General features: G+C 47.3%; 1 long non-coding RNA gene across 1 annotated transcript; it reads left to right on the top strand.

Moving 5' to 3' along the window:
• The first annotated feature begins 1301 nt into the window (after window positions 1–1301).
• On the top strand, window positions 1302–5137 carry LOC115307275. Its single transcript, XR_003915643.1, has 2 exons — window positions 1302–3155; window positions 3712–5137. It is a non-coding gene; the product is annotated as an uncharacterized LOC115307275 (long non-coding RNA).
• The last annotated feature ends 10129 nt before the right edge of the window (window positions 5138–15266 follow it).

Genomic DNA, 15266 nt, shown 5'->3' on the forward strand with positions numbered 1-15266 from the left:
CAGCGCTGGACACCTCGGCCCAATGCGGTGCCCCCCCGTTCCGCTTTGCCCAGCACCCCCACAATCCCGATCTGCGCTGCGCTACCCCCAACACCCGAGCACAGTGCAGCACCCGCCCGGGCAGGGGCAGTGCCCCCACAGCGCTGCGCAGTGCCAGGCACCCCTGCAGCCTTCCTACCACCCAGCACAGTGCCTCTCTGCCCTGCACACAGGTCCTGCCCTGCCAGGGCATTGCCTGTTCCCTTCACCCTTTATCCATAGGCAAAAACAGACGGGGCAGGTTTCTGGGAAAGAGGCCAGGACACACCCTTCCTGCAGGGGACATCTCTGCACATGGCAATGCTGTTTGGGGCATCGCTCCATCCCTACCCTTAGTGATGTTCCTGTCCCTTAAGGATCAGGTCCAAAATTGCCCACACATTTCCCATTGTTGTGGGTAATTCCTCAAAGCCATCTGCTCAGGCTTGGCCCCTTGCCCTGTGGCCTGGCTCTTGGCACCTGCACTGCAGAAATTGGAGCTTTATAAAGACTAAGTCTGAATTTGCAGACAGATCCCAGCACCTCTTATGTCTGTGGCAAGACTCATGTGGGATACTGAGTGCTCCATATCTCTTATTCCATTACCGCAGTATTACCGCATTTTCTTAGTACAGGGAAATGTTAATGACTTATAATAAAATATATCTTGAAATTGTTCTATTACATGGCTATTAAATGATCTGTGGTTTCTAAATCAAGCCATTTCCTTCTAAATACTGAAGGAGCTGCCTTAAATCATACCTAGAGGATGTTGTTTCACACCCAAGAAATGCCTTGTCATTTCTAAGGCCAAATTTTACCAGGCACTCTAGAATTCATGGCTTTGCTCCAAGCTGCCTGAAATCTTCCTGAATAGTTGATGGAGTCTTCAACAAGTATTACGGAAATAGGCAATATACAATATTCTCTATAGTGGGTGAGAAAATTACACACAGTAATCTTCTTAAATAGTCTTGATGCCATGTGAAAGAGGGATTCCGGGAGCAACCTATCAATTGGAGAAAAAAAAATAATGCACCTGGATTGAACAGTACCATAATTGAAATTGCTTAATGACATCACAGCAGTGTTTTCATGTATCACTCTCAGGATCTGCTTTATGTGTAGCATTACTTAGGAGTCTTTTGAGCAATGTGCATGTGTAGCAGCTAAGTAATTTCCTCAGCTGCAACCAGTGGAAAAAGATGCAAGTGTGTATTAAAAGATAATATTCCTATTGTCTGAGCTTTTAAAATGTTCCCATAGACTTCTAAAGGCTGCCCAGTCAAATGTGAACCAACATGAGAGAGCTTTGGTTTGCAATGGTGTGGGAATGGGTTTTTATTCAACCAGCTGGTAGGGCTGGGATGTGGAAAAGAGGTGCAGAGAGAGTAACAACCCATTTCAAATGAGCTTTTTGTTCATGTGGACTGCAGGCAGAGGGAAGAGGGCTGAAGGCACAGAGGGTCACAGCAGCAAGAGTGGAGCTGTCCCAGGGTGAGGTCACCCTGAGTTCTTCCCTCCTGTCATGGCTCTGTGCAGCAGTAGTCTGTCTGCTTTGGGAGAAGAGGTTTTAATTGGTACAGCAGTGACATCCATGCATGTCCTGAGGCTTTTCAGTTGATGGCCCAATGATCTTCTCTGAGGCACAACTTTACACAGCTCTCTTGCTGTGGAAAATGGTCAGAGCAGTACAGGTCAAGGCAGAGACCCCAAGGATGGCCCTGAAATGTCCCCCAAGGCTGGATGTGTCCAGCTAATTTGACTGTGAGATGCCCTGTGCTGCATTCAGGACGAGCTGTCACTGCTTCCCTGAGGGGCACTGCTCATACTGGGCTCGCTGCACCAAGGTCAGCACAGCTCCCTTCTCCTTGGGCAGCTCCACATCTTGTGGCTGTCTCTGCACTATGCACAAGGAAGGTTATGCTGGAGAGGAGGGAGGGGACAGGATGGGAATGAGGATGGGGACAAGATGGGGATGACATGGCAGGACAAATATTGTTTGCTGGAACAGAGTATCTGGAAACAATCACAGAGGCCCAACTGTTTGAGTGGGTGCAGGAGAGCAGAGGTTGGCAGTGGCCATTGCAGGGACTTGCAGGCAGGGCTACACCATAATTTAATGCAAACTGCTGACTCATTCCTGTTCCAAATCATGCTCCTCTGGTGGCACAGCAGGGCAGCTGGCAGCAGGAAAGAGAGTGGGTTTCACTGCTTTCAGGCTGCTTCTTAGATATTTGGATGCATGTGGGAGAAAACCAGGCTGCTTGTTTTCTGAGCAAAAAAATAGAAGAAAAGATTAGTCTCCTTTGTTAGCAGGAAATCTGGCCTTGGAGTCCTCCACATTGCAGGTAGAACTGGATGAATAGGGGGCAAAAGGCAGGGCAAAGCTGATGAGAAGGATGCTAGAAGGACATCATTGCCCAGCTGAGTACCCCAGTCTGGGGCTCTGACGCATTTTCCAGGGAAGGTGACAGACTTCCCTTCCTGGAGGGCAGCCCTGGCAGCACCACCCCTCCTTCCACCACCTAGACATGTGTCCAACCCTCCTTAAGCCCCACGGATGCAGACTGCAGCCCTTCTTCTCTGCTGCTGCAGTGCTGGGTGCTTTCACTTGTCCTTTTGAGCTACTGACTCTGCTTTGATGACGCTTAAGCCCAAAATTTCTCTTCTCTCTGTAGCAGCCTGCCTTGTTCCCTGCAGGACTGGGGGTTCCACCACCATGCACTATTTGCCTGCCTCACAGACCCTGCTGCAGATGGGAAACTACATAAATCCATCAATATCTAAAGCCTCCCCCACTGCACACACTCACAAGCCACAGCCAGTGCTCAGCCTGCTTTTTCATCCCTGTTAGCATGAGATTTCATGGTCCCAAGCTCCTGGTGGGATGTGCCATCATGGACAAACTGCCCATTGCAACTTTCCTATCTTTGGCAATGGGCAGAGCAGAAAACCTGTGGAAGAAGTCCCTGTTCCAAAACACAGCCCTGAGTGCCCTTGCCTTTGCAGGACACCATCGGGCAGCTGGAGGATGACCTGCGAAACACCAAAAATGAGATGGCTCGGCACCTGAGGGAGTACCAAGACCTGCTTAACGTCAAGATGGCCCTTGATATTGAGATAGCTGCCTACAGGTAAGGCTGCTTTATTCCTGCTCTGCCTGGCCACCTCCCAAGCTCAATCCCATGACTCCACGAGGCTGGCATATTTTCAAGGGCCCAGAACATACCTGGGTACACACTCAAGGGGCACCACAATTGTGTTGCTCATCTTTGCTGCCTGGGCCTGCTGGCTCCTGCCTGGGGAGCAGCCATGGCTTCATGTCATGCCTTAATCTAGCAGCTGTGAACTGTGTTCCCCAGCCATCCCAGAAACAGTGTTTAATGGGTACAATTCGGGTTGGAAACTTGTCTCTCTTGCAAAGTCAAACTAGATGCAAAAGGCCAAATCCCTGTTGTTTGGGTATTTATTTTCCTGGCATTTCTGGAAAGTTGCTCTCATGCACCCCATATTGAAAATGCTCTAGAAATCATTGACCAAGACATGACTTGGAACCAGTTTCATGGTGCAGTGTGACCTGGGGTGATGGTCTGGAGTGCTTGGACTTTCCTGCAGGGCACAACTTGCCCTCAAGTTTTGCACATGTTTCACACTCCGAGACTAACCTCTTTCCTTGTGATGCACTTGCAGGAAGCTGCTGGAGGGAGAGGAGACCCTCTTCAACATGGGAAGCGTTGGCCTTCCAGCACTCAATTCCCTCCCCAACCCTACTTATTCCTTTGAGCCAAGAAGCTTTAGTTCCTCTACTCTGTCCTTCAAGGAGGAGGAGCAAGGAGAGGTTATTAAAGTGACCTCTAAAATATCATCCAGCAGGGCTGAGGTGATTGAGGGGACCATAACCTCTGTCAAGAAAAGAGGGAGGTTAAACCTGCATGGAGGAATCATTGCAAATGCAAAAATGTAACCACTGGGACCCTGTTCATATGCATTTGAGGGGGAACAGTCTCCACTCGGCCTTTAAATTGCTTCTCTGGGCATGAAGCCACACTGAACTCATGGGAAGCCCCCCTTAGAAACACATAACTCCCCAGAGACACTTACCCAGGGATGGCTTCCCTGTGGGTCCCGCCACGCAGAGGCCGAGCTTGGCACATTGCTCCCTTTTAAATGGGGTGGAGGCACAGCAGAACAGGTAAATAGATGCATGTTGGTTGTTGTTGTGGTAGCACATGGATCCATAGCACCCTCCCTCCCTCCTCCTGTGGCAGGCAAGGGGGAGCTGGCTGGGCCTGCTGCTGAGCCAGCTCTCTGGGGAAGGAAACAACTCAACATGTTTACTATCACTAGTTTCAAGGCACCAGACCTTCATCAACTACACAAATCCATGTACAGATAAACTCTTCCCCACTCCTCAAGTTGTAGCCGTCCACTTTTAATCCTAGAAGCACAGAAATAGCCATACTGGACTGTAACCACACCTGAGGTCTGGTCTGAGCCACGTATGTTTTGAACTATGAGTGTTAATTTTTTTTTGTCCTGACAACTCTTGTTTTCTGGCAGCTTTAGTCCAGCCAAGGCATGTGGGGTTTATAAGCAGCAGGCAGAGGGCAGGGAACTGGTACACCAGAGGTGAAAGCACCACTGTGGCACAGGGTATACAGCACCTCATCTGGTATCACTGGCTCCAAAATGTCAGGGTCTGAAGGACCCTTGTTTGGCTGCACAGTCTTCACAGGGAAAACCAGTGCCCAGATTAGCATCATGCCCCAGCCGGCACTGGGAAGCTGCAGGACTCCTGAACACCAGCCCACAAAGCATCCTTGTCTCCGCTCTAACTGTTCCAATGTGTGCCAAATTTGATATAGGATTTAACAACCATAGGTTTCCTTCAATGCCTTAAATTGCCAGCGATCGCTTTTGCAAGAGCCGGAGACTCTGCGTGTGCACGTGCTGCGTGTCAGTGCCCTGGCAAGGTTATCATCACGAGACCTCGCTGCCCTCGCGGCGGTGCCAGAGTAGTTCCTGGAACCAGCAAACTGTTTGCTCGCACTCTTTTCTCTTCTATTGTAAGGCACAAGTTAATAATTAAAAAAAAGAGATATCTGTGTGGATCAAACCAAGCTGTTTTGTTGTCTTTGCTGCTGCTTCACCTCGGGAACACACCTCGGTGTCTGGCCCACAGCTGGTTCAGTGGCCAGCTGTCCCTCTGGGCCCCTGCAAAGAGCTTGGTGTTGGGATGTAGCTGCCAACCCCTGCTGCTGGGGCTGCAAGGTGAGCCTGGTCCCACTGATGGCAGGGGGCTCACCCCAGAGGCCTGTCACAGTGGCCCTGCTTTGCAGAAGAGTTCATGGCCAGCTGGCGAAGGGATCAAGGTCTGTCATGGCTGAGTGCACCCTCATTTGCCCAGAAAACAGCCCCAGAGGCTTTGATTAGCACCGCAGTCCTGACAGCTCAGTCCCAAACTACCCATCATTTCCTCTCCACCTTGTCTGCTGAGGGTTTAGAAGCACCCTCTTGGTTTGCCTGCACAAGTGAAGATAAAGCAACTTACACAATAGCAGATGGAAGAAGGGAGGGTGCACACACCTCCCAAGTAAACCCAGCAGTCACAGGTGTCCACAGAGCTGCTGTGACCACCACTAGCTAATATTTGGAAGATGCCCATGCTCTGCTTGAGATATGTTTGTAGAGGGAAAGAGCACAGGCAGCTTCTCTCGAGTGGTCCTGCCGGTAGCACAGTGTCCTATTGCCTTCCCACTCCTGCTTTGTCGCACCATGTCATGGCAAACTGCCTCAGAGCCCCAGGGACACAGTGTGACAGTCACAGGCTTCTCCACTAGTGCTGCAGGCCAGGAACAGCATGACTATGTCCCTTGATCCCATCACACTGATAACCTTGGGGAATTATGCCCTGACGAGGCTGCTCACTGTGGGGTGACACAGCCCTAGGGAGGGTAGCCCTGTGGGTGGGTGAAGCAAAGGGTACCTTTTGGAGGCAGGGAAGGGGGCTTGGGCATGGTTGGAGCAGCAGCCACCAGAAAAACAGCACTGAGCAAGTTGGGGTGCCCAGACAGAGCTCAAGGGAGCCAGCACCAAGTCCAAGGCACAAAAAGCAAGGACCAAGAAACCTCCAAATATCTCCCGGCTCAGCCATCAGTTAGGAAATGCAAACGCAGAATTTCCCCCAAACCATAGGGGAAATAAAAAGCAAATGTGACTGTGCAGCTAATGTAATATATTCTGAACCTCAAAGACTCTCCACCACTGCTGCTTTCTGTCCCTTGAGCATAATCAGCCTGACCTGTCCTTTGTTCCCAGCACAAGCCATTGTCAGGATTCCTGCTTGCTCAGCTGGCTGGATGCTAGCAACGAGGATGGGAATTTTACTTTGATGATACCAATGTGAAGCAGTTGCGGGGGAGGGTGAAGGAGCTGCGGGGAGGCCAAGGAGCTATTTTGGAAAATGCCTGCATTGCAATGGGCCAGCCCAGAGATTTCCTACATTTCTGGAGCTCTGCAGTGTTTTGGTGCTGTCTCATAGTGTTAAGCTCCAGAGGTGGCAGAGGGGCAACAGGCAGGGAAAGGACCTGAGCATTTAGGATACACAAAACAGAACCAGGCTGGAGTTTAGATTACCTTACAGTTTTGACATGCCTCTGCTGGGGTCTTTCCCTGTGATGTTACAGGATTGGAGGTGCCAAGTTTTACTTACTCGGATAGTAGCATGTGACTGACCAACCCCACACTCTACCAGGACCAAGGGCAAGGAGAGCCCTTGCAGAAGGGACATACATCACCTTCCTGAAGGACACAAGCCAACCACAGGTACTGTGTAAGGGAACAGCTCCCAAAGGGGGCCAGGGCTGCCCCCAGCTCTGCAGCAGCCTCCCAGCTACCTGTGTCCAGTCTTTGGCCACAATACCTGTGATGTGGGACCCTGGCATCCCAGTGGGGATACCCCTGGGGACACCTTGCTCTGGGAATTTCCCAGGGCTCTGCCCAGATGGGCTGCAGTTGCTTAATGCCAAAATGAGGCATCCTAAGCCCCATCTGTCCAGCTTGAGGGCCCCAGGTGGCTGCTGCTATTGAGGGCTGAGCTCCTTATTGAACATGTGATGATGTGTGGATCCTGCTTACCCTAAGGGAGGCCCATGTCCACACTCTCCTTATCTTTATGAGAACAATGACAGCAATGCTGACCTCTGACTACCTTCATTCAGGCCTCATTTTCCATCACCATCATCTTCAGAGTGACTCCTTTCACCTGCTGGCTTATTTGCACCAGAAGACTTCTACAGTGAACTATAAGCTGGAACAGGGGCAATAAATCCTCATTTGAGGTTCCATCTTTCCTACTGGGATAAACACCCAAGCTGCCAGAGGAAAGGAGTCACTGCAGATGCTGAAAGATTTATAGCTCTGTAGAACCTTGACCTCTCAGACAAAAGGCAGCTGTGGACAGACTGCTCCCTCCCTCAGCAGAGAGCAGCTATTTCTCCATGATGATGCATTGCATTCATCTTTATGCTGGGGAGAACTACAGCCTCCACACAAAGGTTCAAACTCCCACTTTCACGGCTGGCCCTTTGTTTTTACCCTGGGTGGAGATGATGGCCCACACAGCTGTGCTTTGAGGCTGCTCAGCTCTGCTAGTTTTGTTGTCACGTAGGTGAGATGGGTCACACTGCTGCTGCTCCTCCACTGATACAAGAGCCTTGCTCCCATCACGATCCTGGAATCAAGGGTCCTTTGGCTCCACTGGAGGTTCCTGCAACAACTATCTGTGCTGAGACACACAGCTCCTTAAAAACAGAGAGAGTAGCTGCACACGGAGAAGTTTTGCTAATGATGCTTATCCAGAGGCTGGAATTCATTAAAAAGTAAGCCAAAGAAAAAGCAGCTGAAGAAAAAAAAAAACCCAAACATTTTCCTTTGGCAGGAATGCATGCAAACATCTCCTTTTCCAGACTGGGGAAGAACCCTGTCATTCAGCAAGAAGGAATCAATAGGCAATTCAGAGCAAAGCCTCTTCCGGCACCTTTGGCTGGATCCAGCCAACTCTCTCCTTGCCAGCTCTTAGCACAGAGATCTCCTTGAGGAGAAGGGCTTCTTTCCCAAGAGAGTGACCTACGCAGAACCCTAATGCCAGTAGCCAAACAGATGCATCTGACTGATCACATGTCCACATCAGTGGAGTCTGACACTCTGAAGCAGAGCATATACAAATAGCATAAGCAATGGCAGATCCTTCAAGCAAGTCTTTGCAAGCATATGAGAATAAGAATCGCTTGGCAAATGCAGCACGACGTGCAAACAGGGCACTGCTTGGGGTGGGGTGAGAGAATGTTCATTGACCCTGGTCTGTCCCAGCACTTCCAGCTGAACCAGAAGGGCTGCACAGTTGGGGTCTGCAACTATGGGGTCAGGGGGGATGCACTCCTACAGCTTGTGCAGGGGTCTTCTTCCAAAACCCAGCTAAACCAGAGGGGAACTGCAACTCTGCAAGCAATTATGTCCTTGTTAAAGCAGGATACTACTGATGTACTGCAGACACTGTGCTGCCCAGAACTGATGGCTCTGTTGGAGCTTAGCTGGGTTGACTATAGCACAAAGGAACAGTGTTTATGCTAAAGACAGACATACCTGCTTAGACAGAAGGCAAATACCTTGAAAATTTCAAAGTGCAATTCCAGAGCCCCAGGTACATGTTCACTTGCTGAAGACAGCAAAGCTCCTGAGGTGCCAGAAGCGTCAGTTCTGAAAAAACAGAGGCCCAATGTCCATTCCTACTGCAGCAGGGCCAGCTCAGCAACTTTGGCTTTGAAACAAGAGGCAGCTGCTGCCTGCCTGCATCCAAGAGAGCACAGGAGGCACAAGCTCTTGGCTCCCCAATGTCCACAGCTGCCTTGTAAAGGCTCTGACAGACATGTAAGTCATTTTCTCAGATTATGTACATGCAGACCCAGGTATGGTCTATAAGAACAAGCTGTTTGGAGACGCCATTCGGAAAAGCTGAGGTCAGACTGAAAAATGCAGTTTGCACTGAGGCTTAAAACATCATTAAGTTTAAGCAAATTTTCAATGGAAATGAAAAAAAACCCCCACCTAGTCCCCAGATACAAGGCACTTCATCAGCAAATTCCTAGTCTAGCAATGAGGCCAGAGAGATGTACGAATAAGAATGCCTGAAGCAAGCCAAAATGTCTCAGCAAGCCAAAATATTCAGGATAGATTCTTAAGGAAGCAAGGATTATAGGATCATACTGTGACTGTATGTCCCCTTTACCCCCTGAATCCTTCCCTAGTCATTTTTTATGCTCAAGAGCTTAACTTCAGCCACATTTGAGAGCACTGAAAGTCTCAAAGATACCAAACTTCTCCAAGTTTCATGCTATCAGGTGCACAGGTGAACCACCACCACTGATTGAGAAGCTGAGCTTCCCTTACTAGACACCAGAAAACCCATTCAGAGGGCAGAGGTTATGGATGCCTCAACACCAAGGCAAGCTTCATTGTGAGCTCATTTGCAACCAAATGACAAAGCTGTAAAAGGAAAAAATAGAAAATAAAACCCAAATCACTCCAGAATGAAACAAAATGGTTTTTTTCCAAGCTGTTCATCAGCTATTTGTTCCTTAAAACCTGCTGAATCCTTTTGGTTGAACTTCTCCATAGATAGCTAAATCAATCCACTTGCATCTGGAACAACCTGCAACACAACAAATTCACCCCACATATATCACTTGGCAAAATTTTAAACACGTAGTCTTCGGAAGAAACACATGTGGTTGCTTTGAGAACAAGTTACCAGTCCTGTTACACCTGCATTCATGAAGGGATCTCAACAGTAGTTTGTTAATTGCCTGCCCTCACATACCCAGCAGCAGCGTGGAGTTTGTGCACGCAGCACTTTATAGAAATTATTGCTCTAGATGGACAGAGCTGAGAAGAACTCTGCTCCAGGTCATACAGCAAGCCAAGGACAGAGCTGAGAACTGAATTCAGGTGTCCCCATGTTCTGCTGACCCACTCACACAGAGGAAGATGACTACCTCCACTGCTGTTCTGTACGTCATGGCACACAAATAATCTACTATTGTATGGCCACCAAAACACAAAATGTTTCCCCTGAGGAGGAAAACAGTTTGCAGGTCCTTTTGAAGGGTGCTGGGCTTCTCACGTCACAAGTTCTTACCTTTCAGTCCCAGGTATATGCAAGAAAGGACACTGGTCCATCACTTAACCACTTCTGTCACCACAAGCTACAGAAAAGCCTGCTGCAGGCAGCGTGCTCTGAGCACAGTGTGGGGTCTCGGAATGACTGGTGCCTCCCAGCACCACATGAAAAGTGCTCCAAGGCAGTTCTCACAGGAACACACTATTTTTCTCAATCTTTGCCAAGCCTCCACCACCCACTTTTCTACTGTTTAATGTTTCCCTTGGAAGAAAACAGACATTTTAAGATTTCATTTCCAAATAGACTATATTACCACACAGAGAATACAAGCTCTCTTTTCCACTTTGGAAAATATTTTTTTTGCAGATCACTGCTGCTTTGACACAAATACATTATTGTTATACTAAATCCAAACTCAGTAATGGTGGTGATACAGCTCCAGTAAGAATTTTGCAGCTGCAGGGCAGCCAATCAATACTGCATTTCATCACAGATGGGATTACCATTTATCTCTCAAAACCAATAAAATTTGACCTGTCCAGGGATTAAACTTGGATCTATAGCAAGTTTCTGAAACTTTAGCAAATGTAAACATTCACTGGCTAATTCAGCAAGGGTCTCTTAAAGATGACATGGCAAAATTCAACTTATGGTCACCTTGCTTCTCTTTCTGCTGAACTAGTTAGGGTTACAGAAAAAACAGGAGGTAGCAAAACCAAATAAAAGGATAAATGAAGAGAATGTGCCATTTGCAACATTCTCTTCATCTCTCAGCAGATATCTATCACAGCAGAATGAGTACATTTTAAAGAACCCTAATATTCAGGCTGGACCCTGGTGCACTCTATTGAGCATGCAGCATATTAGAAGATTCATGGGGACAATGTGACAATCTCCCTTTAAAAGAAAGAAACGTAACACATAAAATCTCCTCTGCCTCTTAATAGTCTCTCTCTCAACTGCTAGAGTGAATCCCAACCCCCTCCATTCGTTTGTATGAAGCACAGATTTCATAATAATGATACTCCACACAAAAGAAAAGTAAAATTGGAAATGCCAGGGATGTAATTTTGTTAGTGACCGTTAAAAATGTATTAACATAAATCATTGCACATAAATGCCTGATGATTCTCTGAAAAGAAATTCAACATGGACTAGTATTAGACAAGCTTGAATGGTTTTTCAATAAAATTCATTGATTGTTTCACATCTATGGAAATAAGTGTCAAGAGCTCTCCCGGCTCATGTGTGCCACAGTCTGGTGGCAGTACAGATCCAGGCTGGGCGCACTGTTGTGTTCAGGACATAAATGACAGTTATCCCTGGCCACTACAGGTCCCCTGTTTAGAGGGCTCAGCTGCACATTTCACCAATCTCTCAAGTTTTATCTTCTAATTATACTAAATTGGTATTGAACACAAATAAAACAGGCAGAATGTAACCAGTATGACTCAATGCTCAAGACTTGGTTGTAGCTTGATTCTGGATTTATAAGAACTCCTGAAACTAAGGCTCATCATCTCCTCTTCCTGGGAATTAGCAGATCTGTAAAGGAACTCAGAATTATGCTGCATTTACAAGTAGTATTTAATTAGGAATTGTGTTAGCCATGATATTGCTTAATAGGTAACAAGAAAATAAATGCAGAATTATTTCATCAAGCGAAGAAACAATAGTGCCTGTAAAACAATGAATGAGTCCAAGCACACTTTCCCTTACTCCCAGAGCACACCCCTGGCTCATCTCCCAGGAGGGCAGAGATGACATCCCATAGATGGCCTGTTGTTACAGAAGCTCTTCTATCATCAGGACCAAAAGTGACTGGAGGGAAGCCAAGGTTAAAAGGAGACCAACAGAAATAAAACAGCAGTAGGAGAGCTGAAAGGAGATTGGCACATTTTAAAGCAAGCAGTCTGATTATGCAGGAAACCACAGAGCCCCCAAGTCAGCCTTGGCAGTAGCTAAAGGTCACCCCTGCTGCACGCAGATGTGCCCTAGAGGCACTGCAGCACTGGGGAGCAGATAACACATCAGTGCCTTCAGGTGAAAGAAAGCAGGATGTTCAGCCAGGAAAACCACAGTAAAAATATGCTTCTGAAGGCAGGTGAAGAAGAAAGAGAGAGAGACATGGAAAAAAGGAAATTAAGGGGTCACTAAGCATTCATGCCAAAACATCACAGGCAACAGATCTTCAATCCTCCTCATTAAGCCACCAAAAGAATGAACTAAGAAGTGCTGGCCTTCTGCATTTTAGCTGGCATGTGATTTAGCCTGCAGAAGAACTCTTTGAAGATATCCAGAAGCCCTATTTTAAAATAAAAAAAAAACCCAAACAAACAGTAATTGACATCAGTGCCAGCAGCACCACGGTCCTCTTGGGGCTATGCAAGTCAGCTGCATCCTAGAATAACATTAATTTGAATTAACTATCAGCTACAATTGTTAAACTCTGCAAATGTGCCCTTCTGTAGACATAAAGTTCAAGCCTGGTGTAAGGGTGAATTTGCAATGTAAAATGTGACTACACTGATAACTTTTCTTTAAGCATAGAGTTATACATAGAAAACAAGCCTCTGAGTGATAATTAGGCAGGAAGGGCCGGTATGGAGTATTTGAGCCAGATGCCTTGATCCAAGTGGTAGAGAAAGATCCAGTTCACAGGGGACTTGATAGCAACAGCCATAAGAATAAAATTGAGAGGTGGCTTTCATAAAAAGATGTTCTCATTCATGAAAAAGGGTCCTATAACTACATAGGATGATTTCTACAGTATTTATGTTGAAAAATCATCTTCACAACTTTATCGAGCTATTTCTCACCAAAATCCTCATTAAAAGGAGAGCCCAGAGATTTCATGTTACTCCAGCTAACAATATCACGCTTAGCTCCAGCAGAGATTCTGGTATTGCATTACCCTTCACCATTCAACCTCCTAATTGGGGCTGTCATTCTAACAACTCCAGAGCATATCCAGCAGTTTCACTATCATCTGCTATAAGTTTGGGGCTGATATAAGGAACAAGGCATGGAAACACGAGAACTCAATTTAAATTGGCTAAAATAAAGTTTATTTTACTGTTACAATATATAATCTTTTATCAACACAACTCACAAGGTGTTTACAAAATAATCTCATTTTCTGCTGCATTTTAAACACTACTTTTATACAAACTTCAAAGGTAAAATAGGAGTTTGTAGCTAAAACATTTTTTGTTACATTTTTAGAAGTATCACAAGAATTACTTCAAACAAGACTTTTTTTTTTCTTGGTGCCATCTTCACAGACAAAACTGAATGTTTATTGTAAAGACCTGCAGGAGGATTCATGAAAGCTTTCTTTAGACAAAGGATGCCAGTCCTCCTAGTCTGACTGAGCAAATGCATTTGAGCTAATATTTGAGCCATCGCCGTGCCCTTGTGGCCAGGAGGGCCAATTGTATCCTGGGGTGCATCAGGAAGAACGTGGTCAGCCAGTCAAGGGAGCTGATCCTCCCCCTGTCTACTTGGCTCTAGCGAGGCCACATCAGGAGTGCTGTGTTCAGTTCTGGGCTCTTCAATACAAGAAGGACAAGGAACTGCTAGAGAGGGTCCAGCAGAGGCCACAAAGATCATTCGGTGTCTGGAGCATCCCTCTTACGAGGAGAGACTGCGGGAGCTGGGCCTGTTCAGTCTAGAGAAGACTGAGAGGGGATCTCATCAATGCATATAAATATCTCGAAGGCAGGTGCCAAGAGAATGGTGCCAGGCCCTTTTCAGTGGTGCCCAGTGACAGGACAAGGAGCAATGGCCATAAACTAAAACACAAGCAGTTTCACCTCAACATGAGGAATCACAGAATACATTGAGTTGGAAGGGACCTGTCAGGATCATTGAGTTCAAGTCTTGACCCTGCACAGGACACCCCAGGAGTCACACCATGTGCCCAAGAGCATTGTCCAAATGCTTCTTGAACTCTGTCAGGCTTGGTGCTGAGACCACTTCCCTGGGGAGCCTGTTCAGTGCCCAACTACCCACTGGGTGAAAAGCCTTTTCCTGGTATCCAAACTAAACCTACACAGACTCAGTTTCATGCTGTTTCCATGAGTCCTGCCACTGATCATGAGAGTGAAGAGATCAGTGCCTGTCCCTCCGCTTCCCCTCATAAGGATTTTGAAGACCCCAAGGAGGTCTCCCCTCAGTCTCCTCTTCTTCAGGCTGAACAAACCAAGTGACCTCAGCTGCTCCTCGTACAGCTTCCCCTCCAGATCCTTCACCATCCTTGTGACCCTCCTTTGGACACTCTAATAGCTTAATGTCTTTTTTATATTGTGGTGCCCAAAACTGCACACAATATTCAAGGTGAGGCTGCCCCAGTGCAGAGCAGAGTGGGACAATCCCCTCCCTCGACCAGCTGGTGACACTTTGCCTGATGCCCCCCTTGACACAGTTGGCCCTCCTGTCTGCCAGGGCACTGCTGACTCATATTCAAGTTGCCATCAATCAGGATCCCCAGGTCCCTTTCTGCAGCACTGCTCTCCAGACTCGCATTCCCCAGTCTATACACACAGCCAGGGTTGTCCCATCCCAGGTGCAGAATCTCCATTTGTCCTTGTGAAACTTCATACAGCTGGTGATTGCCCATCTCTCTAATTTGTCAAGGTCTCTCTGCAAGGCCTCTCTGCCCTCAAGGGAGTCAACAGCTCCTCCCAGTTTAGTGTTGTCAGCAAACTTACTTAGTGTTCCTTTGAGACCAGCACTGATGGATCCCAGCATCTGCAAAAACATTTTCCCAGGGGACTTTACTTACTAGTTCCCTGAGCAGCCTGAAGTCTGCTCTCCCCATGTCCAGAGTCAAAGTTTTGCTGGCACTTTTCCTCCTGTCAACAGAGATTTTAAACTTGATCCCTTCATGGTTGCTGTGGCCAAGATGGCCACTGATCTCCACTTTGCTCATGAGATCCACTCTGTTGACAAGCAGCAGATCAAGGAGGGCATCTTTCCAAGTTGGCTCCCATAGGACCTGTTCCATAAAGCTGTCATCCAGTTTTTTTAAGAATCTTCTGGCCCGGGTTGTACCAGCTGTGTGATG

The sequence above is a fragment of the Manacus vitellinus genome, unplaced genomic scaffold (assembly GCF_001715985.3).
Source record: "Manacus vitellinus isolate BGI_N305 unplaced genomic scaffold, ASM171598v3 scaffold_15_pilon, whole genome shotgun sequence".
In the NCBI taxonomy this organism is placed as follows: domain Eukaryota; kingdom Metazoa; phylum Chordata; class Aves; order Passeriformes; family Pipridae; genus Manacus; species Manacus vitellinus.